Here is a 23,954-nt window from a genome sequence, read left to right as displayed (position 1 = left end):
CTATGCCCACCAGCTCACAAGGGCTAGCGGTGCTGGAGAATGGAAAATCCACAATGGGAAGATAGAAGGAGAAAGCGTGCTTTTAAAAAAGAGACACTCTCTCTAGCAAGGGACAGACCATCGCCAGAAGACTGAGCAGTATGGCCCTGACTTCCCTGAAGGATACTGACCAGAACCCAAAAGTCACTTAGGAGTGGCAAGAACACTGGAGAGAGGGAATTGAGTTTGGGTGTTTGCTGGTTTTCCAGAGATCTGTAACTCTCATCTGCTTTCTACGGCTACGGCTACACTACAGGGCTTACAGGAGCGCAGCTGTGCCGCTATAGAGCAGCTAGTGCAGATGCTCTAAGCCGACGGGAGAGAGAGCTCTCCCATCGATTTAATTACTCCAGCACCCACAAGCAAGACAAACTCACCCGCCAACACAGTGCTGTCCACACCGGTGCTTAGGTTGGTGTAACTTACATCGCTCAGGAGATGGGTTATTCACACCACAGAACAACATAATTTATACCAGTGCATGCTGTACTGTGTACATAGCCTCAGAGTAATGTGTGATGTTTAAGTTGTTACTTTACAAAGCCTGCGTTCCTTGCTTTACCTGTCCCCAAAGCGTTAAAACTGTAAACTGGAGTGAGGTGGAACTGGGGACAGTGAGCATAAGCTGCTAGGGAGACTTGGTCTCAGGGCCCCACATCCCAGGAAAGAGTCCCAGTTAGAGAGGCTGCACTCTGGGAGTGTGCCTGATGGTATGTTTACACAGCAAAGAAAAACCCACAACTGGCCCATGCCAGCTGACTGGGCTCAACGGGCTTGGACTGAGGGGCTACAGCCAAGGTCCTACAGCCAAGGCTCCAGCCAACGGGCTCGGACTGAGGGGCTACCACCTCACAAGGTCCTACAGCCAAGGCTCCAGCCCAAGCCCAGACATCTACACCGCAATGAAATGGCCCTACAGCCCGAGCCCCATAAGCAAAAGTCATCTGGCACGGGCCAGAGGTGGGTGTCTAGTTGCTATGTAGAAACACCCTAAGAGGCCAGAGCTAGGGAGAGGGTCTGGATGCTGCTCAGACCCAGTGAGCTTGGAAGTCTGTGGGATTCGAAGGCTGGGTCCAACACTACAGACTGGTGAACATTCACAAGAAGGGACTCAACCAATGCTTTAGCAATCATCTAAAGTCAATTCTGATAGTGTCCCTAGTATGCTATTGAGAAATAAAGTAGCTTTGTGCTACAAAAAGCACTTTTATGAGGCGCTGTATTCCTTCTTTATATCATCAACATAACCACAAAAAACAAGCAATGCCCTTAATAACTTTGGTCTTGATAGCAAGCAGATTCCCTAACAAAGATATTACCCACATTCAGATACAATTCAATATTGTCATTAATGTTTTCATTAATGACTTGGATAATGGAGTGGTGAGTATGCATATAAAATTTGCAGACGACACCAAACTGGGAGGGATTGCAAGCACTTTAGAGGACAGGATTAGAATTCAAAATGACCTTGGCAAATTAGAGATTTGGTCTGAAATCAACAACGTGACATTTAGTAGAGACAAGTTAAAAATACTTCTCTTAAAAAAAATCAAAAGCACAACTACAAAATGGGGAATAACTGGCTACGTGGTAATACTGCTGAAAAAGATGGAGGGTTATAGCGAATCACAAACTTAATGTGAGCCAACAATGTGATGTAGTTGTCAAAAACAACAAATATAATTGTGGGTGGTATTAACAGGAGCGTCATATGTAAGACACAGGAAATAACTGTCCCACTTTACGTGGAACTGTGAGGCCTCCGTTGGGGTACAGTGTCCAGTTGTCAGTACCACATTTTAGGAAAGATGCGGACAAACTAGTGAGTCCAGAGGAGAGCAACAAAAATGATAAAAAGCTTAGAAAACCTCAGAGACTTATAGACACTAAGGTCAGAAGGGACCATCATAATCATCTAGTCTAACCTCCTGCACATTGCAGGTCACAAAACCTCATCCACTCACTCCTGTAATAGACCCCCTAACCTCTGGCTAAGTTACTGAAGTCCTCAAATCATGGTTTAAAGACTTCAAATTACAGAGAATCCACAATTTACACTAGTTTAAACCTACAAGTAACCCGTACCCCATACTGCAGAGGAAGGCGAAAAAGCCCCAGGGTCTCTGCCAATCTGACCTGGGGGGAAATTCCTTCCCAATCCAAATATGGTGCTTAATTAGACCCTGATCATGTGGGCAAGACCCACCAGCCAGACACCTAGCAAAGAATTCTCTGTAGTCTCACAGCATCCCCACAATAAACATATCAAGCTCAATCTTGAAGCCAGTTAGGTTTTTGCTCCCAATGCTCCCCTTGGAAGGCTGTTCCAGACCTTCACTCCTCTGATGGTTAGAAACCTTTGCCTAATTTCAAGCCTAAACTTGTTGATGGCCAGTTTATATCCATTATATCCTCTCCCTCCCTGGTATTTATCCCTCTGATGTATTTATAGAGAACAATCACATCTGCTCTCAGCCTTCTTTTGGTTAGGCTAAACAAGCCAAGCTCTTTGAGTCACCTCTCATAAAGTAGGTTTTCCATTCCTTGGATCATCCTAGTAGCCCTTCTCTGCACCTGTTCCAGTTTGAATTCATTTTTCTTAAACACGGAAGACAAAAATTGCACACAGTATTCCAGATGAGGTCTCACCAGTGCCTTGTACAATGGTAGTAACACTTCCCTGTCTCTACTGGAAATATCTCGCCTGATGCATCCTAGAACTGCATTAGTCTTTTTCACGGTCACATCACATTGTGATCAACCAATACACCCGCCTCTTTTTCCTCCTCTGTCACTTCCAACTGATATATCCCCAGCTTATAGCAAATATTCCTGTAGTTAGTCCCTAAATTTATGACCTTGCATTTTGCACTATTAAATTTCATCCCATTTCTACTAGTCCAGTTTACAAGGTCATCCAGATCTTCTTGTATGAAATTCCTCCTCCGAATTGGCTATACCTCCCAATTTTGTGTCATCCACAAATTTTATTAGTACACTCATTTTTTGTGCCAAGGTCAGTAATGTTAAAATAAGCTCGGTCCCAAGACCGATCCCAAAACCAATCCCTGAACAACTCTACTAATAACCCCAGGTTGGTCTGGCACAATCTACTTTTTGGAAAACCATGTTGTTTTTTATCCCAATTACCATTAACCTCTATGTCCTGAATTATTTTCTCTTTCAAAAATTGTTCCAAGACCTTTTGAGGTCAAATTAACAGACTTGTAGTTTCCTGGATCACTTTTTTCCCCCCTTTCTTAAAAATAGGAACTATATTAGCAATTTTCTAGTCATAGGGTATGACCCCCGAGTTTAGAGATTCATTAAAAATCCTTTCTATTGGGCTTGCAATTTCATGTGCCAGTTCCTTTAATATTCTTGGATGGAGATTATCCAGGCCCCCCGATTTAGTCCCATTAAACTGTTTGAGTTGGACTTCCTAATTTCTACCTGCCTATCCTTGTTCCCATTAGCCACCCTACCACTACCCCTAAGCTCTTCACTAGCCTCATTAAAAACTCAGAAAAAGTATCTGTTTAGGTGTTGGGCCAGGACTGAATTTTCTTTAATCTTCATCCCATCCTCAGTGCTTAGTGATCCCACTTCTTCTTTCCTTAGTTTTCTTCTTATTTATATGGCTATAGAACCTTTTACTATTGATTTTAATTTCCTTTGCAAGGTCCAGCTCTTCTTGGCTTTTGGCAATTCTCATTTTATCCCTACACTTTCTGACCTCCAAGAGGCAGCTTTCCTTGCTGATCCCGCCGATGTTCCCTTCCTTGTAGACTTTCTGCCTTCTCTTAACCACCTGAGATGCTTGCTCATCCAGTTAATCTGCAACCCTTCCTATGAATCTTCCCCCCTTGCTTCAGATGGAGGCTGACCTGACCTATGAGGAAAGGTTAAAATGACTAGGTATGTTAGTCTTGAGAAAGGAAGACTGAGGGGGGACCTGATAATAGTCTTCAAATACATTGAAGGCTGTTATAAAGAGGATGGTGATCAATTGTTCTCCATATCCACCGAAGGTAGGACAAGTAGTAATTGGCTTAATCTGCAGCAAATGAGACTTAGGTTAGATAACAGTACAAACTTTCTAACCGTAAGGGTAGCTAAGCTCAGTAGTAGGCTTCCAATGGAGTTTGGTTGTGAAATCCCCATCACTGTAGGTTTTTAAGAACTGGTTAGATAAACACCTGTCAGAGATGTTCTAGGTTTACTTGGTCCTGTTTCAGTACGGGGGCTGGACTTGATGACCTCTTGAGATTCCTTCCAGCTCTATATTTATACAATTCTATTACAAGCAACTCCAGTGGGCTTGATATTTTTTTTATCATCTGTTTTCTGAAAAATATCCTCCAAATTTATTTTTACACAGATTTCCACTATCTGCTCATTAAGGTAATGCACATCTTGCAACTATAGGGTCATTTTCTGAGAACATCTAAATCTAAAGTTTTGCAAAATCAGTAGTATGCCTGCTAAAAACATAATAGCAAGCACACATGGGAAGCAAGTCTAAGAGGAAAAACAATTGAAGACAGTTGGCAGTTTTTCAAAGAGACATTATTAAGGGCACAAGAGCAAACTATCCGACTGCACAGAAAAGATAGGAAGTATGGCAATAGGCCACCCTGGCTTGACCAGGAGATCTTCAATGATCTAAAAAATAAAAAATAAAAGAGTCCTACAAAAAGCGAAAACTAGGTCAAATTACAAAGAATGAATATAAACAAATAACACAAAGTATGTAGGGACAAAATTAGAAAGACCAAGGCAAAAAATGTGATCTAATTAGCTAGAGACATACAGGGTAACAAGAAAACATTCTACAAATACATTAGAAGCAAGAGGAAGACCAAGGACAGGGTAGGCCCGTTATTCAATGAAAGGACAACAGAAAATGTGGAAATGTCAAGAGGTTCTTAATGACTTCTTTGTTTCAGTTTTCACCAAGAAGGTTGGCTGTGATTAGACGTCTAACATAGTGAATGCCAGTGAAAATGAGGTAGGATCAGAGGCTAAAATAGAGAAAGAACAAGTTAAAAATACTTAGACAAGTTAGATGTGTTCAAGTCACCAGGATCTGATGAAATGCATCGTAGAATACTCAAGGAGCTGACTGAGGAGATATCTGAGCCATTAGCGATTATTTTTGAAAAGTCATGGAAGATGGGAGAGATTCCAGAAGACTGGAAAAGGGCAAATATAGTGCCAATCTATAAAAAGGAAAACAGGGACAATCCAAGGAATTACAGACTAGTCAGCTTATCTTCTGTACCTGGAAAGATAAAGGAGCAAATAATTTGCAAACATCTAGAAGATAATAAGGTGATAAGTAACAGTCAGCATGGATTTGTCAAAGACAAATCATGTCAAACCAACCTGAAAGCTTTCTTTGAGAGGGTAACAAGCCTTGTGGATAGGGAGGAAAGTCGTAGACATGGTATACCTTGACTTTAGTAAAGCTTTCAATATGGTGTTGCATGACCTTCTCATAAACAAACTAGGGAAATGCAACCTAGATGGAGCTACTATATTGTGGGTGCAAAACTGATTGGAAAACCATTTCCAGAGAGTAGTTATCAGTGGTTCACAGTCATGCTGGAAGGGCATAATGAGTGGGGTCCCACAGGAATCGGTTCTGGGTCCGGTTCTGTTCAATATCTTCATCAGTGATTTAGATAATGGCATAGAGAGTACACTTACAAAATTTACGGAAGATACCAAGCTGGGAGGGGTTGCAAGTGCTTTGGAGGATAGGATTAAAATTCAAAATGATCTGGACAAACTGGAGAAATGGTCTGAAGTAAATAGGATGAAATTCAATAAGGACAAATGCAAAGTACTCCACTTAGGAAGGAACTGTCAGTTGCACACATACAAAATGGGAAATGACTGCCTAGGAAGGAGCACTGCAGAAAGGGATCTGGGGATCATAGTGGACCACAAACTAAATGAGTTAATGTAACAATGTTGCAAAAAAAGCAAACATCATCCTGGGATGTATTAGCAGGAGTGTTGTAAGCAAAACAGGAGTAGTAATTCTTCCGCTCTACTGCATGCTGATTAGCCTCACCTGGAGTATTGTGTCCAGTTCTGGGCGCCACATTTCAGGAAGGATGTGGACAAATTGGAGAGAGTCCAGAGAAGAGCAACAAAAATGATTAAAGGTCTAGAAAACATGACCTATATGAGGGAAGACTGAAAAAAACTGAGTATGATTAGTCTGGAAAAGGGAAGATCGAGAGGGGACATGGTAACAGTTTTCAAGTACATAAAAGGTTGTTACAAGGAGGATAGAGAAAAATTGTTCTTCTTAGCCTCTGAGGATAGGAAAAGAAGCAATGGCTTAAATTGCAGCCCCCTCTCTTCCCTTTCCCTCCTGCTCACTCCTCTTCATCCCCCTCTCCCCCTGCCCACCACTCACTCCTCTCCACCCTCTCCCCCCCCCGTGTGTGAGCGGCGGGTGGGGCTTTGGGGGTCAGAGGCCGAGCAGGGGGCAGGGCCTCGGGGCGGACTGCAGGCTGAGCAGAGAGGTGGGGCCATGGTCCAAGCATTGGGGCCCACAAAAAGTTAATCCGGTCCTGTACCTGCATGGTAGGATTATTTGCTTCACTACAAAATTAGGTCAGACTCCTCTTTGGAGAGCTCTAGGTCCACTAAATTTCTATTCATTTGCCTTTGGGTTAGGGGAATCACAAGACTCTCAAGAAACTGCTATTTCCCTACCTGCAAGGGTAATCAGCATTTGCTGAAAAAAAATAAACAGTGCTTCTTGACACTATCTGGAGAACAGAGAGCAAATCGGCCGTTCACAGACATCTCTGTACAGTAAAGAGAGCAGCTCATACATCAGTACATATTTAATAGTTGAAATGAACCAATAAGTGGGTATGTTTGTAGCCTCAGGTATCAGACTATCCTACTTCTGATACGATGGACCTCCTGAGGAAGGGTAAGACTCCTTTTGCTCTCCACTAAGCTAACTGCAATGGGATGATGGGAAGGGCAGGTGCTGCCCTGAGCAGGGCCGGCTCCAGGCACCAGCTTGTCAAGCAGGTGCTTGGGGCGGCCACTCCGGAGAGGGGCGGCACGACCAGCTATTTGGCGGCAATTCGGCGGATGGTCCCTCACTCCGGCTCAGAGCGAAGGACCTGCTGCCCCAGATCGCGATCGCGGGTTTGGGGATGGGTTTTTTTTGGCTGCTTGGGGCGGCCAAAACCCTGGAGCCGGCCCTGGCTCTGAGACTCTGGGAAGGGGGTGGAAATTGGGAAGAATCCTGATTCTATCCCCAGCACCTGTCAAACTGAGATGCTAACTAATGCACAGGGGAGTAATCCGCTCCAGAGAAAGGGGTGAAGTAAGTAACTCAGACCCTCCCAAAAACAAGAGGTGGGGCAACAAGGCAATAGTGACACTTGGGGCAGCACAGCTACATGCTTCCCTTTATTCACGACAGATCCACATGCAGTTATAGCTTTGTAGTTGCTACCCTAAATCCATGTGGAGTCCCACAGAGGGGTCTGTGCTAGGACTAGGGTCCATGACTGTATGCATGGCAAATGAAAAATATACAGTCGTTATTTATAAAAACTACTTTTAAGTGGATTCTCATAACATTTGCTAACGCTACAATAAAAAAAAACTCAAACAGAAGAACAGCAATTTTATGCATTACATGTCTGAATACTGCTTACTCCTTTAGCATCTGAACATTATGATGGTTGACTGTGTGAGATTAGATACACAGATGACATTGCATGAAATAATATGACCGCTTTTCTGCATCCCACTACGCTGGCCTTTTTAGTTTACGAAGGATGGGGCAATAACAATTCTACTTCTTTTAAGCAGAATTGATTTATGGATGAAATTATTAAGCCAAGGCCATGAAATGTAATTTTATTTAAGCTAGCCTGGGCAAAATCCTTGTATTATTGGCAAAGTATGGAGTTTAGGTCCGTGTGCCACCTTTTAAAATTGTTTCAACTTCATACTTTTTTAATCCATTTAATTATTGGTGAGAGGGTTAAATGTTTTTATTTAAAATGCTTAGTTAAATGTTCATATAGTTAATCAATATTCATCCCCAAGTCTTGTATTATTGTTGAAATAGAGAACTGCCATACAAAGGAAGAAGGTATTTTGCCAAATGGCACTTGAGGTTTAGATTGATGAAATCCTACTGAATATCTGGCTTTTTATACATGTTTAATAAAATACATGCATTTTCAAGTGGTAATGCGCAAAAAATATGCACATAGCTGATTTATCGGTATAAAGAAAGGCCAGACTGAGAGGCTAAGGTCTCTTTTACACAACTTTGAATTAACTTAATGCTAGTGGAAAAGACTTGACAGTCCAGAAAAGTGAAGTTTATCCCCAGAAAAGGAACAACAGTAAAGTTTTATTCACTCCGCCCTATTGTACTAACATGCCTCAACCTTGTACCAAAAGGGCTAACGTGAGATGGTAGTTCAGTCTCCATGCTCATTCAGTCCTTGTCCTCTTTGATGTTACTACCAGCCAATCTGTCAATTATAGCATTTTTGCAATGCAGACACCTGACAGGGAGGAAAGAGGTTTGGACCACCAACTCATTTCACATAGGCCACTGAACAAATTGCACAGGCAACCAGACAATCTTTTATACAATCTGCCTTTCACACAGAAGTGAGAGGAAGGATGGTCCACTGTTTAGGATGCAAGCCTGGAATTTAAGAAGAATGGGTTCAATTCCCTGCTTCACACACAGACTTCCTGTGTGATCCTGGGCAAATCTGTCTGTGCCTCAGTTTCCAATGTGTAAAATGGGGATATAACTTCCTTACCTCACAAGGATGCTGTGAGGATAAATACATTAAAGAGTGTGAGGCGCTCAAGTACTATAGTAATAGAGCCATATAAGTAGCTAAGGTAGACAGAACAATTTTTGGTCACTACTTACCTGCACAGGACATGAATGTGTGATTGAGAAGTGACACACTCTATATCCCTAAATAATCGGCTGGATTGTCAAAAGTTCTGCGTATCCAGCAGTCCCTCTTAACTTCCGTAAACGTGGCCAAGTAAGCAGCACTTTTGAAAATCAGGCCACTTACTTATGTGACTAAAACTTTAGCCAACCATTTTAAAAAAAAATCGTTGTTACTATTCCCTGGAACCATCCACTTTCCTAAACATAAAATTATATAGGTTCCAGTAAACAATATTTAACTGCTGTTGGCATATCTTCATCTTCAGGAGAATCCCATATTAGCAGGGCAGGTTGGCTGCAGTTAGTTAGCATATTTTATCAAACAGAAACCAAGAGACTTTTCTGACAGACCAAAACCTTGCAATACTTGAAACCCAAAGAGTCAGAAAGACAGATAGACAGAAAGAGATTCACTTAGCCTCTGGGGCTGGGATGGGATAAGATGGGTTGGCAGACCTATCAAATTAGCTGAAGTCATCAAAGTACTGCCAACTATAGTGATATTTTCACAAGTGATGGGATTTCAGAAGGTTATGGAGTTCATCTTGCACTGTCACGAGCATCAGCCCTGCCAGAAGCCAGCTGTATCTCTCCCCACTGCTATCACAGGATGGGAAGGGGAAGGAGGGAGCAAAAAGCCCAGCAGTTCAGGGCAACTCCTTTACCTTCTCCCTGCTGCCCTCCTGGAGGTGGGGGGGGGGGGAAGGAAAGCACATCTGCTCCTCCTCCCTCCATCACCTGGGCTGGGAAGAGGCAGAGGAAACCCTGTTGCAGCCCCCACCCCCAGGTCTGGGAGAGGGGGGTGAAAAGCTCAGGAGGAGCAGAGGTGAGGTTGGGGGGGGGGGGTCACTGAACTGAGGAGGGGCTGAACTGATGGTGGAGGTTGCAAGAAATTGAACTGAAGGGCATGGGGGTGAATGGGGTGGGTGAGCTGAACTGAGGGGTCCACCAGAAAGGGACAGAACTCATGGAGAGACAGGGTGACAAAATTAATTGCTGAGCAGGGGATGGGCAGATGTGGGGATGAGGGCTCCTGTAATGGGGGCCAGAATCACCTTACTTAATGAATCTGGCAGAGTGGTAAACACCAATTGTCATATGCAGGGGATGGGCAGAGTTCAAAAATCAAAAGAAACCAAAAACGCAATACGATTTTTTTTTAAATCTTGATTTTGGGGGGGGGGGGGAAGAGAGGGAATCCAGCTCATGATTTTTGATCTCCTAAGGATGGCAATATGGTTGTCATGTGTTTTGCATGAGTGAGATTATGGGACTGGACCTGATGATAGTCTAAAAACAGCATCAGCAAGTGCATGGTGGACAGTAAAAAGCATGTTATAAATAAATGGTTATTTAGACACACGTGTCCAATGACCTCTTGGCAGCTGAAAAGAACAACTAAAGCTGATGTACTTTTAAATGAACAGTTTGCCCAAGTAAGTTCAGGAGAGGCCTAGGGAAATCTAATCAAAAGTTGCCCAGGATGTGTTCTAATGAACAAGAAAGGCCAAAGTATTCAATAACTGCTGGCCCTTGACCCTAAAGAATCTGCCTCCTGTACCTTCTTGACTGCACCTGCATTGTGGCTTGCTCACAGTGTTAAGTAGACAGATAGTGACATCCACAATGGGATTTAAATGCTTAACTTTAAGTGCCTAAATCCAAAATTTTGATCCTCAGAACCCCTGCTCAGCTGCCACCTAACCTTGTGGACACCTAAATACCCTAGAAGCCTGCATTTCCTAAAGCACCTAATTTCTTTTGGTGGTCATGCACAAAGCCTCCTAAATCCTCCAGCAGAATCCTCAAACTACACATTTACCTACCCATATTCACTGGCACAGAGACTGAGACCTGGGGCTCCCAAGAGACTGCTCTAACCATGAGGCAAGAGAGTCATTCACTCACTCTATGGCTTTCATACAAAGCTTCAACCCCAGAGATTGACAAACACCCAGCTTCCTCTCCCCACCCCCACAGAATACCCTTTCATCCAGTAGTTAGGGCAGGGAGGTGGGAGGCTGGGGTCCAAGTCCCTGCTCTGAATCAGACAGGGTGGGAATTTGAACCCAAATCTCCCACATCCCAGGTGAATGGTCTAACCACATGGCTCTTGGATATAATGGGGGCACAACCACTGGTTTTCTTGAGAAAGGGTTGAACTCCAGCAGGGGGTTCCTGGCTAGGCATCCCTCCAGTCCAGAATTCGGCCGCTAATTTCTTTGGAGGAGTGGGGCTTAGGCTACAGCCCTCTTCTCAGCATTTCCGATTGGCTAGTTTAGACAGCTCCCTGCTCAGCGCACTGGCTTTTGCAAATCTCATTCTTAGACACCTAACTCTCCCCTAGCATTGAAGAGGGTGCCTGGGCTTCTAACTCAGGGCTGGGAAATCTACTAGGCAGCAGGGTACCTACAGTTCGGTGCTGCAATACAAAGCCCGAGTCCCCTTTGTGGCTCTAGCCCTAACTGCCTCAGCATAACCTGCTCAATCTGATGCTACTACTTTTGATGCCCTGTAGCTGCCTCAAGTCAAGATCCTTGACTGTTGGTATCACTTCATCATGTGGGGCCACAGGTCAAGGGGCACACACTGGATCTTTCACAGGCTGAGCTGAAAAAAGAAAATCAATTTCAATCCTCGTAAGATGAAACCACTGATGTGTGCAAGCACTAATGTCCGGAAGGCAGATCCTACCAGGAGACATGAGGGTGGCTGTCTTCCATCCATATCTTGAGGGGCTGTTAAAGGGAGATCAGTGCCAATGTACAGTCCACAGACTAAATTCTTTCTATACCACTGGGGACAATAAGTTTTGAACTCATATGCCATGGTGATTAAATGCACTGTGAGAAAAAAATAATTAGTTGGGGGAAAAAAATCCAGTATATTTAAGGCAAGTGTGTAATGCATGTAATTAGAGAAATTAATGACAACTGTGTAAACTAGAGTCTAATTTCACCTGCAGTTTGACTTCTGAAGTCTGAAAATGTGCCTTTCAGCTCTCGGTTTTAATTTCTATTTTAGATATCAACTGCATTTAGACCGCTCAACAACAAAAAAATTCATAAGGGCCTCTTCAAAAAACAATGTACATATCTGAATCCAATGAATTCAATCCAATGTTGAACAATAATTTCCTTTTTGCTTAAGTGAGTATAGCAGAAAGAAAAAGAAAAACAATAAGCGATACAATATTTTCTTCAATCATTTCATATAATTGTGTGTCTTGCAATGGAAACATACTGTGAAACAGCTTCAGAGATGAGTCTCATCAACAATAAGGTTTTTTCTGTGTGAGTAGTTGAAAACAATAAAGGTGATTAAGCGTTTTAGTTGAGTATTCAAAATTTAAGCAAGTGGAAGAAAAATCAAGAATTTGGCTTTTAAAACTATTTTGGTAAAGAATCTAAAGTTTAGTTTATTGTGTTGAAATGAACAGAACACAACTTTACAGTGAAACTAAAACTAAACAGTGATCTACAAGTGCCAGGATTAATAAAAAACAATAAAACAAAACATTCTTGTACTTGATTGTTCACTACTCTCTCCCATAATTTTTCTATTATTATTATTATTTATATTGTGGTGGCGCTTAGGGGCTCCAGTCATGGATCAGGACTCCATTGTGCTAGCTGGTCTACAAACAGATCAAAAAACAATTACTCCTGCCCCAAAGACTGAACACTCTCAGAAATGTTCCAATGAATCTCCCTGAGATTCTCCCCAAACATTCACATTGTGATTTCTTTCACAACCTAATGCATTCCAAACGTGAATCAAGCCAATAGGAACACCCAACTGTAGTTAAGAGCTTGCGATCACAGTATTTTGAACACTAATTCACTTAAGGGCATATATTAAAACCTCTCTGAAGACCAAATGGCCTTCCTCCCACAGTTCTTATTAGGTCTTACTATGAAAATTTTTATCCAATTCCATTTAAGGAACATCTCTATTAAAGCCAATTTTCACTTTTTTTTTTTAAACCCAGCTCCTTGACTGTGCATTGTTGGAACTGCAAGGAATCTGGAATCCCTCCTCTGGTCTGTAATTTTTAAAAAGGACACTAATAATGAGAATAGGGGAGGTTTGCAATGTTACGCATTAGCAGAGAGCCATCAGTAAGTGTGCAAACTTTCAACATGAACATTTTGACCCCTTACTCCTGAGTCACTTTTACACAGATGTACAGTCCAATTGCGGAATCAGGCCCTTAGGAGAGGACTAGCTTTAAATCAGGGAGCTTAGTTTTAACCATAATGTTATGGACTGCCAGGGGATCCAGGCTCCGGGGGATAGCCCTATTACTTAATTTAAGCAACTCAGTGAAGTCGGCATTTCCACTTCTCCTCCCTAAGGTCTGGTCTATACTACCCGCCTGAATCGGCGGGTAGAAATCGACCTCTCGGGGATCGATTTATCGCGTCCCGTCGGGACGCGACAATCGATCCCCGAATCGGCGCTCTAACTCCACCAGCAGAGGTGGTAGTTAGCGCCGCCGACAAAAAGCAGCAGAAGTCGATTTTGCCGCCGTCCTCACAACGGGGTAAGTCGGCTGCAATATGTTGAATTCAGCTACGCTATTCACGTAGCTGAATTTGCGTATCTTAAATCGACTCCCCACTGTAGTGTAGATGTACCCTTAGGTTCTAAATACATTTCCATCAGACAACCCCGTTTGCGGTTGGTTTTCAACTCACAATACATCTTCCGAGAAAGAAAACAAATACACAGATGAGTGCTTTTAAAATGCGCCCTCAGCTAACGCGCTCCTTATTTAAAACTACTGTAGACAGCAGCGATACATTCAGGAGGCGCATCATCAAAAAGACAGATTGCAGGTGTAAGATCATCTCCGACCAGCCATCAGTGTGTAGACGGGCTGCAAGCCCCGTGGAACTGGAGCAGACACTAACAATGCGGCTCACTTCAATGTGTACTTTTAGGGTTTCTGGAGGGTGGGAGCGTGGGGATGTTTGCAAAAGCGCCATTCAAAATCAGAAACAAAGCTCTGAACGTGGGATTGGCAATTCCCTCACCAACAGCCCCCGGGAACCCCCAAACGCCAACAACATAACGGTGCGTAACAGCAAACGCAAGACAAGGGGCGTCTTGGTGCGGGGCTGTCACAATAACATGGCTGTGCGTGGAGATCTAATTGAACCATGGGAATGATGGCTCGGTCACACACTCAGCTTCCCCCCATCCGCAGCGCTTCGTCAGGAGCCCGGGGATCCTCAAGGCAAAAAAAAAAATAATCACTCAACCAGGTCACGTTTGTTGTTGGCTTTCCTCTCTGCTTGGACTCCAGGGGCTGGTGTGTTCTGGGGTGAGGCTGGCGTTGCTGTGGGTTTGGTTGGGGCCGGGCACCTCGGGGACACGAGATTGCAGACCGAATCTTGGGGGTTTCCACGGATCGCTTAGAAGCCGGGACAGAAAATTCCGCTTGTTCTGGTGCGGACGGGGAGGGAAGGGAGCAAAGGGGGGGTTGCAAGGTGCAGATGCGAATGGGTAAAAACTGCTGCCAAAGGCTGGAGAAGGAGGAATTGCTAGTTGCCCTGTAATGAGGGGGGAAGAGGGGAGGTAGAAGGGCCCTCCTGCCCACCCCACCACCCTCTCCAGCAGCTATAGGGTGCCCTCTGTCCCACATCCCTTCTCCTGCACGCAGCGCCGACCTGACCTCCCCACTCACCAAGGAGGCAGTGCCTGGGGCCGCCCGCCCTCCTTTCACGGGGGCAACCAGCCAACTCTTCAGGGGAGCAAGAAGGAGGCACCCCCCTCCTTGCCCCCTCTCTCCACCACAACTGCACGTGGCAGCTGCCACCCAACTCCAGCATGGCAATATCCGGACAACCCCTTCTGTCCCCCCCCCCCCCCGTCCATCCCGTTCCCAAAGTCCCACCCCCGTCCCCAGACGGAGAGACCACTGCAATAGACAGGGAGAGCCCGGAGTTGTTATCCCCGCAGAGCAGAAGCTGCACTTCTCCTTGCTCTTGCTATCCGGTGCCACCCAGGAGAAGCCCCAGCTGCTGTGCGCTATCCGGGAACACACACAGACTGCGCGCACAAGCGGCTCATCCAATCCCCCCCCCCCCCCCAACAACAACCGCCGCCGCCAGCCCCCGTTTGCCTGGGGAGAGACTCTCGCAGCACTAACCTGCCGCGGCAAACCTCGGCGCCCGGCGTCCCTCTGCTCCCCATGGCGCGCGCGGCAGCGGCTCCGGCTCCTTACCGCGCACGTGGCGCGGCCACCCCGGGAGAGCCGCTTCCCCGGGTGCCTGCCCCCCGACCCCCGTCCGCGCGCAGCCGAGCCCAGAGGCGGGAGCAGGGGGCTGGGGAGGAGATGATCCCGGGTCGCCGCCTCCTCTCCAGAGGCGGGGGGGGGGGGGATGCGCAGAGCGGCTCCCTCCCCACCCCTCTCAGTCTCCCTGGCGGGGAGAGAAGCATCGCTGCTCACAGACTGTCTCACCCCCCCCCCCTGCTCTCCCGCGTCCCCCGGGCCGGTGCATAGCGGGTAAAGCACCAGCCCGGGGCCAAGAGGACACGCGGCGGGACCTGCCCCCTCCAGGAGCGCGGACATTTCCACAGCCACACTGGGCCCTACCCCACGCGCGGGTGGCTCCCACCCACACCTGCCTCTCGTCTTGCCACCCGCGTCCCATGCGCTCCCATCCGGGCGGGGATGCAGGGCGGTGCCAGGGGCCAAGGGGGTAGCCACCAGCTGTCTGTTGTCCATACAGTGGGTACTGCAGGGCCAGGACAGGGCTAAGCGATGCAAGAGCCCAAGCAGGGCAGCTAGTCCAGCCCTGGGCCAGCGCAGGATACTCCCCCACTGTCCCCCACGTCCCTTAGGGGCCCTAAGCATTCAGCAACAAGGAGGGGGACCAGATGTCCCGATTTTATAAGGACAGTCCCAATTTTTGGGTCTTTCTTATATAGGCTCCTATTACACCCCCACACGCACACACCCCACCCTGATTTTTCACACTTGCTGTCTAGTCACCCTAACAACAAGGGGGAGCCTTTTGCACGCTTCTTCCCAGTGCAGCAGCCATTTCTCACCACTCGTTTCGGGGGGAGGCTAAATCTGAACCAAACAGCCAAGTAGGGCTTCACCTTGCAAACGTCCAACAAGAAACAGGTTTCTTGGAAAGCTGTGTGGTGTTGCTGCCGCCACAGGGCCTGCTTTTCAGAAGACCCCATAATAGATACTGCTAATGGGGTGTTTTTTTCCTCCAGGCTTCTCTCAGTCACCCATGAAAATTTAATGAGGCATTGAGGGCTGTTACCTTCAGAGTCAATGGGGTAAGCATATTTAGCCTAATGCACTTGCTGCCAAGCCCATAGGTCTATTGCAAGCAGATCAAGAGTCCTAGAGAGACTCTCCTTTCAACACACAATTCACGACCCATTAAACTTATTCTGTGATAACAGCTTCTGTACAAACGTAGAACCATACAAAACAGAGGCTGTCATGCACTTCCTGAAAAGATTTACATACAGAGGAGAAGTACATTCCGGAGGTTAGTTCCTTTACCAGATTTATCTCCAATCAATACAAAAAAAGGAGATCGACCACAGCTAACCAGGTAAATTGCAAAAGGAAAAACAATTCTAAGTCACAAAGGTTTGGATCTTTCTTCCATTGAAGTCAATAGGGACATTCCCCTAACAGAATAACTAATCAGATTCAAAATTATAAACATCTTACTTTTATAGCCCCTTTCATCTTAAAAGATCCTATAACACACCACCAAATATCATCAAAAATACACATAGGGAAAACATATATACTTCTCCCACTAGTGAAATAGTCTTTTCTGAGGCAAATATGACAACTGCCATGCCCTCGCTCCTGCCCCTTCAGTGAGGATTTCGCCTTCAGAAGAAATGCATAAACAGTCCAAAGACAGCAACTAAAAATCACATTTCTGGTAACTTCTTGGGACCATGTATTGCACCCTCTGTATTTGACTAGGATTATTTTTCATAAAAGGTATTGAAATATAAGAAAACAGTTGTGGATTCTAGATTCCTCAAAATGCATGCTTCAGATTAGTTAATGCAATAGTGAACAAGATGCCCCACATGAAGCTTGCCCTTACACACTGATCAGGAAGTTGTATCTGCCATGTAGCCAGCCTGTCAGAAGTCTTTCTATGCACAGGAAAGATGCTACATGTTGAGGCCATGTCTACATTACAAAATTATGTCAACCTAATTTACATCGACATACAGCCACTGCAGTTATTAAATTGCTTGTGTGCGCGTACACTTGGCTTCTTGTTTCTGGTGAGGACATGCATCACCGACATACTTGTATTGATTGTATTGTCAGTTTGGGTCATTGTGGGAGAGCTCTTGAAGGCAACATAAGCAACACAGTGTCTACACTGACATAGTGTTGATCTAATTACATCAACCATGACTCTATGCCATTTGGGAAGGTGGTGTTACTAAAATCAGTGTAGAGAGGCACTTACATCAGCAAGAACCAAAAAAACTGAAGACACTTTCACAGCTAGGTCAACGCAAGGAAGCTTATGTTGACCTAACCAGGTAGCATAGACCAGGCCTCAGTAACAATAATAAGAACACTTTGGATAAGAGTCGTTAATTCTATTCTCATTGCTGAAATTTATTGATGCAAGTCACACTTCCTTACAATATTTTTTTAAATATAAAAGAATGTAATTGCTCACCAGATTGTAATATGAATGCAAATGAACTTGTTGTAATTATACTTTGCAATTGTCTACTTTAAAAACTAAGAAAATAGAACAGACCCGAAAAGTAATTTGAACTGCAATTCTTCATTGTACCCCTGCATTATGCAAGAGTTACCATAAGCAATCTGTTCTGTTTTAATGTAAAATATTTTTAGTTTATAACTTTGCATCACAGGTACCCGAATGAGACCATTTTAATGGTCACAGATTTTTTTTCCAAGAGAACAATGTGACAAAGACAAGAGATACAAAAACTTAATTCAGTTTGAGGGAGTCTGAAAGGACTTGTTAAGCTTTTTCTAGGAACCTCAAGTAAATTCAACATTCCTCCTCCATCCTATATTCTAAATCACACTTTATACCATCACAGAGTTCCCCCTTAAAAAAAAATCAAATTGGAAATTAATGGATAAACCCACAACAATCTATACAATACAGGTCAAAGGAGAGGTTATTCCATAGCAGAGTGCGCCCAGTAAGAGGAATTGAGAGACCTTAACCAGGAATGCCTAACCTAGACAATGCTATTATCATTGCATAATATGAAAATATGAAACTAATGAGGTGATACTGTAAACAGACTTTTGATGTACTGAACGGTTGTCATAGGTAACGTGCCAGGTCCTCTGTGTAGTACTCTTTCTCTTCTAGCACTTAATGATCGATAGAGTAACCAAAAGACAAGCAGGACTTCCTTCTCAATGTTCTATTAGGTTTAAAATGAAGAGGTAAGGATCCATCATAGCACATTTTTTCTCTAATAAGCACTGGTAGAGAGAGTGATGGATCTAAGGTAATGCCAAAAGGCACTTAACACACAGTCTTATTTGGCAGATAAGGGAATGTTCTTGTCACTTACAGGTGATTGGCAATGATTTTTTTTTTTAAATTAGACTTGTGCTCTTTTTTGTTTCTTTGTGATACACAGAAAGTTCTGAAAGGCTCCCTGCCCTCTCCTTTACTTTCCAAAAAAGAGAGGGAAAAATCTGCTCATTTTTCTTAAACATTAGAAGTACCAAGGATGTCAAATTTCACATTCCCTGCTTTTGCTAGAGGGTTTCTTGAGGTTTTAGAGCATGTTTACTACAACTAAAACTCTCACCAACTTTAACAGTGCAAGATGAGACCCTAACACTCAACTGAAGGGGTTGAGGATGTAGAAACTTTAACAAAATCATCTTTTATCCAGAATGTTAAAAAGTCACTGAAGTTATGAAAGTGTTAAAAATACAGAGTTGTAAACAGTCTCACTAAAAATCTCTTTCCCGCTAAAATGCTTAGTTTTTGCACTCTAATCTTATGATGTCATAATTTCACTAGTTCTCCAGTCATTGTAGAGCTGGTTGGGAGTCACCTTTTAAAAGTTTTTTCAGTGGAAACTAAAGTTTCCACAAAATCCCAATTTCCCATGAGGAAATTTTGATTTTTCCACAAAATTTTCAATTTTCTGTCAATAGTCCATCACGGTGAGACAAATCAAAACATTCTGGTTTGTCAAACCAAGTTGAAATGTTTCATTTCAGGTCAGTTCAACATTAATGTATGTCCACCTGAACCGATGATGTAATTCGTGGGAGGTGTTGTTCAGGTGCCACATTCCCCTCATTCTCTTCTACAGGCGAGGCTTTAAAGCAGGACTACATCTTCCAGGATGAACCGGAAACGATGCACTGAAAATGTCAAAGCAAATGTTTTGACACATCCAAACCTAACTTTTTATGAAAAAATTCGATATTTCAACTTTTCATTCCGATTCATGGTGGGGAAAAAAAAAAAAAAACAGGAAATTCCAGTATTTCAACCTGAGGGACAGAAATTCTGATTTTTGACCAGCATTACTTCCAGGGCAGACACCACCAGAATTTCTAATGTAAAAAATAAGTAGAACCACAATTCTTCCCTGCCCCCCACTCCAGTTTTCTTTTTGAAAGGGGATAGGAGGATAAAATTTCAGCCCTGTTTAATATAGCATATAGAAGGGAAAATGGGGAGAAATCTAATTTTTTATTTTGCAGGTCACTTTTAATTTAAGGCTTCTTGCAGCCTTAAGGGAGTTCATAGGTAAGTTATGGGCTCCATGGGTAAGCTATGGGCAATTTTTTAAAATGCTTTCCTCTTCCTTGCTGCTGTGCAAAATACTCATACAAACAACATGAGAAATAAACAATGGTCCCGATCCTCATGATCCAGTGTTCCTGCAGACCACCAATGAAGTCCAGCTAGCACAGAATGCTGCAGCAGCCTGTCCTCTGCTCTCTACCTGATTTCCCATAGATTTTAAATCAAGCTAAAGGTCTCAGGCCTTGTCTTCAAGGTGCTCCATGGCCTGGGCCCAGGATATCTAAGGGTATGTCTACACAAGAGCTGGAAGGTGTAATTTCTAGCTCAAGCAGACATACCCACGCTAGCTCTGGGGGAGCTAGTATGCTAAAAAATGAAGAGTAGTTACAGCAGCACTCACAGGAGGGACTAGCTGTCTGAGTATATGAACATAAGAACGGCCATACTGGGTCCGACCAAAGGTCCATCTAGCCCAGTATCCTGTCTTCCGACAGTGGCCAATGCCAGGTGCTCGGAGGGAATGAACAAAACAGATAATCATCAAGTGATCCATCCCCGTCACCCATTCCCAGCTTCTGGCAAACAGAGGCTAGGGACATTTCAGAGCATGGTTTTGCACCCCTGCCCATCGTGGCTAATAGCCATTGATGGACCGATCCTCCATGGCCTTATCTAGTTCTTTTTTGAACCCTGTTATAGTCTTGGCCTTCACAACATTCCCCAGGCAAAGAGTTCCACGGGTTGACTGAGTTTTGTGAAGAAATACTTTCTTTTGTTTGTTTTAAACCTGCTCCTGCTGCCTATTAATTTCATTTGGTGACTCCTACTTCTTGTGTTATGAGAAGGAGTAAACAACACTTCCATATTCACTTTCCTCACACCAGTCATGATTTTATAGACCTCTATCAGATCCCCCCATTGCCATCTCTTTTCCAAACTGAAAAGTCCCAGTCTTATTAATCTCTCCTCATGTGGATGCTGTTCCACACCTATAATCATTTTTGTTGCCCTTTTCTGTAGCTTTTCCAATTCCAATATATCTTTTTTGAGAGGGGGCAACCACATCTGCATGCAGTATTCAAGATACCATGGATTTATATAGAGGCAATATGGTATTTTCTGTCTTCTTATCTATCCCTTTCCTAATGATTCCCAACATTCTGTTCGCTTTTTTGACTGCTGCTGCACATTGAGTGGATGTTTTCAGAGAATTCTCCACAATGACTCCAAGATTTCTTTCTTGAGTGGGAACAGCTAATTTAGACCTTATCATTTTATATGTATAGTTTAGTTGGGATATGTTTTCCAATGTGCATTTGCTTTGCATTCAGGTATGTAATGATGGTACATACCTAGCCCATCCCATAATTTGTACCACTATGGCTACGCTCAATCAGAACTAGTCGGAGGTATGTCTACTCGAGCTAGAAATTACACCTCCAGCTCCAGCATAGACCTACATTAAAAGGGCACCTAAAGCTCTGAGATGAAAACTGTGGTCACAACTCCGCTCCCCTGGCACAATGGAACTCAAAACAGTAAGGGTAAAGCTCGTTTGTGCAGTGTCCAGTCAAACACTGTGGAATGCACTAAGGGCCATCTCAAACCTCACCATCTTCTGCTCCACGTGCAAGAGGCAATTTCTTTGACTTTGCCTTCTAACACCACATAGCAACTTGTATATTAAAAACAAATAACTTACCAAAACAAGAAACTCCACTACACACATGGGGTTCTCCCATTGGCGTACGTGATCCACCTCCTTGAGAGGTAGTAGCTAGGTCGATGGAAGAATTCTTCTGTCAGCTTACTGCTGTCTAAACTGCATGCTAGGTTAGCTTAACTACACTGCTCAGGGGTGTGGATTTTTTGATAATAGACCCGACATCAGTGGGGCTCTCTGAGGGTGAAGGGGTACACTGATTTAACAAGGGAAGACACCGAAACTGATTATACACAAATAGCTATCAAAGGAACATAGTACACAAACTGAGAAAGTAGAACAGACATTCCTTTTTCTCATTAAAGTTATAACAATTTTAGGTGTTAACATGTAACTCTGTGGTATGGGAAAGTTTTCTGATGCAAGTGCGATTTTTAAAGTCAAAGGTGGCTTTTTCAAAACGAGTGTAAATTTGAGTGGATACAACTTATTTCATTAAAAACATTTCCTAATAGAAAAAGATGTGAAAGATCGAAGAGTTTTGTCAGAAAATGCTGATTAGGCAAAACTAAAACCATTCCATGGGAACGTGTCAATTCCATTGAAACCTTTGATGCAAAGCGGGTAGGCTGATCCACTGGCCAACCTGCCTGATTTCCGGGCTGCTCAGTTCCCCAGGCTGTCTGCCTCATGGGCTGCCGGACACCCCGGCACCCCCTTTGTCCACTGCCTACGGGACCCAGACTGCATGAGGAGCTAGACAGACTGGCAGCTCACTAGGCACACCAGGGGCCCAGGAAGCAGTGCAGACTGGTAGCATAGGACTAGAGGCAGGCAGTCCAAGGGGTGGGACAGCCTGCCAGCTGGGCAGAGGGGGATGTGGGCAGCCCCCAGCCAGGGAGCTGGGGGAGCAGGGAAGCCCAGAAGCTCACCACATGGGCAGATGAGGATCTGGGCATTCCTAGTAGCCCAGAAGTTGGGGCAGCCCACCAGGTGAGCAGAGGGAGCTTGGCAGCTTGCCAGCAGAACAGATGGAGAGCTGGGGAGCCTGGCTGCCTGTGTTGCAAGCAGAAGTGGAGGACAGAAGCCCGAGGTAAGGGAATGCGTCAGTATTTGAAAAACAAAATATTTTGGAATTTCAGTCCAGCAGGAAAAAAAAAAAAATCAGTTTTTGCCTTTTCATACATCCTGATTTGGGATGGATTTTTTTTTTAAACACATTTTTTGTGGGATAGAAATGCTGTTTCCTAGCCAGCTCTAAATTGGTCATTCTATTTCCTATTTTCTCTATACCATACAATTATCGGAATCTTCAAGAATGCAGTGTGTGTTTTGCTCTCTTGAGCCATGTCCTCTCCTCAGCATTGTCTTGGCTGGGATATTTATAATGTGAAGGTACCAATTGTTTATTAATCAGTCTGGCAACTGCTTCTTACTCCTCATTGCACAATCCTTCTCCCACTCAACTTCCGGTAATTTATCAATGCAGCTTTTCTGTGATGACTAATAAAATGGACATCTCTCACATACAACTCCATGTCATTAGCTCCCGGTATATATATATATATATATATATATATATATATATATATATATATATATATATACATACACACACACACACACACACACACACTCTCAGGTATCCTTCCCACAGATTTTAAAAGTATGGCCCCCAATCCTGCAAACACTTACACATGTTCTTGACTTTACTGCTACAAGGATTTGGACTTCTCAGGCTAGTAAAGTTAAGAACATGCCTGAATGTTTGCAGGATCAGGGCCTAGATGCATAGTAAATGAAAAATTATTTGTTTCTAAAAGTAACTTTTAACGGGGGTCACATAGACTTTAGCAGTTTCTTTAGGAAAAATCAGACTCAGCCTGTGTTTCATAATGAAATAATCTGATCATAACACCACTAAAATCAAAAGCTATACTACTCACACCCACCCACTTGTCTCTAAATAATCTAACGGATTTGGCCAGTTTAAGTTCAGTTATGCATCTTACATCAGGTCTACAGTTTCTTTAAGGGAACTCATTATAGATGTCGGCATTAAGGAGTTAAATCACAGCAAGAGTTCTGGATCAAGTTTTCTGATTCCCTGAGAAACACTCAGCTTCCATCTCACACATAAATTAATCATCTGAAGCTGATCTTATTTAGGCATGGAGCCTGAGAAAGGAGCTGGTTTCCTTTCAGAGTGAAACAAATGAGGACCATTTGCCTGAAAGACAGGAAGGGGAGCTCTGGAAAGCCAACAACTACTCTGCTTGTTTCTTTTAGAGCCCAGCTACATCAAAGGATTAGTTAGAGACCTTTCTAGTCTGGGCATATTTTGGTTATATATTTAAAAAAAAGTATTAAGAAACCTGAAACTCCAGAGAGTGTTTTCTCTTACTTAACTCTAGGCCTCTGCTGACTTTCTGTCCATCTGTACAGACCCTTAGACCTGCTGCAGAGGTAAGGTTGC

The 23,954-nt window shown here is 43.9% G+C and overlaps 1 protein-coding gene across 12 annotated transcripts in view; it reads right to left on the bottom strand.

Moving 5' to 3' along the window:
* The window catches only part of DAB1 (DAB adaptor protein 1), a 701,405-nt gene that overhangs the window by 239,794 nt on the left and 437,657 nt on the right, over window positions 1-23,954 (bottom strand). For 8 of the 12 annotated variants that reach the window (XM_054038503.1, XM_054038512.1, XM_054038513.1 and 5 more), the window contains exon 1: window positions 15,183-15,270. The exons of 3 other annotated variants lie outside the window; for them this stretch is intronic. The gene's annotated coding sequence lies outside the window, so the exon portion shown is untranslated. Of the gene's footprint in view, window positions 1-15,182; window positions 15,271-23,954 lie in introns of those variants that run through there. One more of the 12 variants, XM_054038508.1, reaches the window with a different exon arrangement.

The sequence above is a fragment of the Malaclemys terrapin genome, chromosome 8 (assembly GCF_027887155.1).
Source record: "Malaclemys terrapin pileata isolate rMalTer1 chromosome 8, rMalTer1.hap1, whole genome shotgun sequence".
NCBI lineage: Eukaryota > Metazoa > Chordata > Testudines > Emydidae > Malaclemys > Malaclemys terrapin.
The sequence above is the reverse complement of the archived record's forward strand: the minus strand, read 5'-3'. Positions and strand labels throughout refer to the sequence as shown.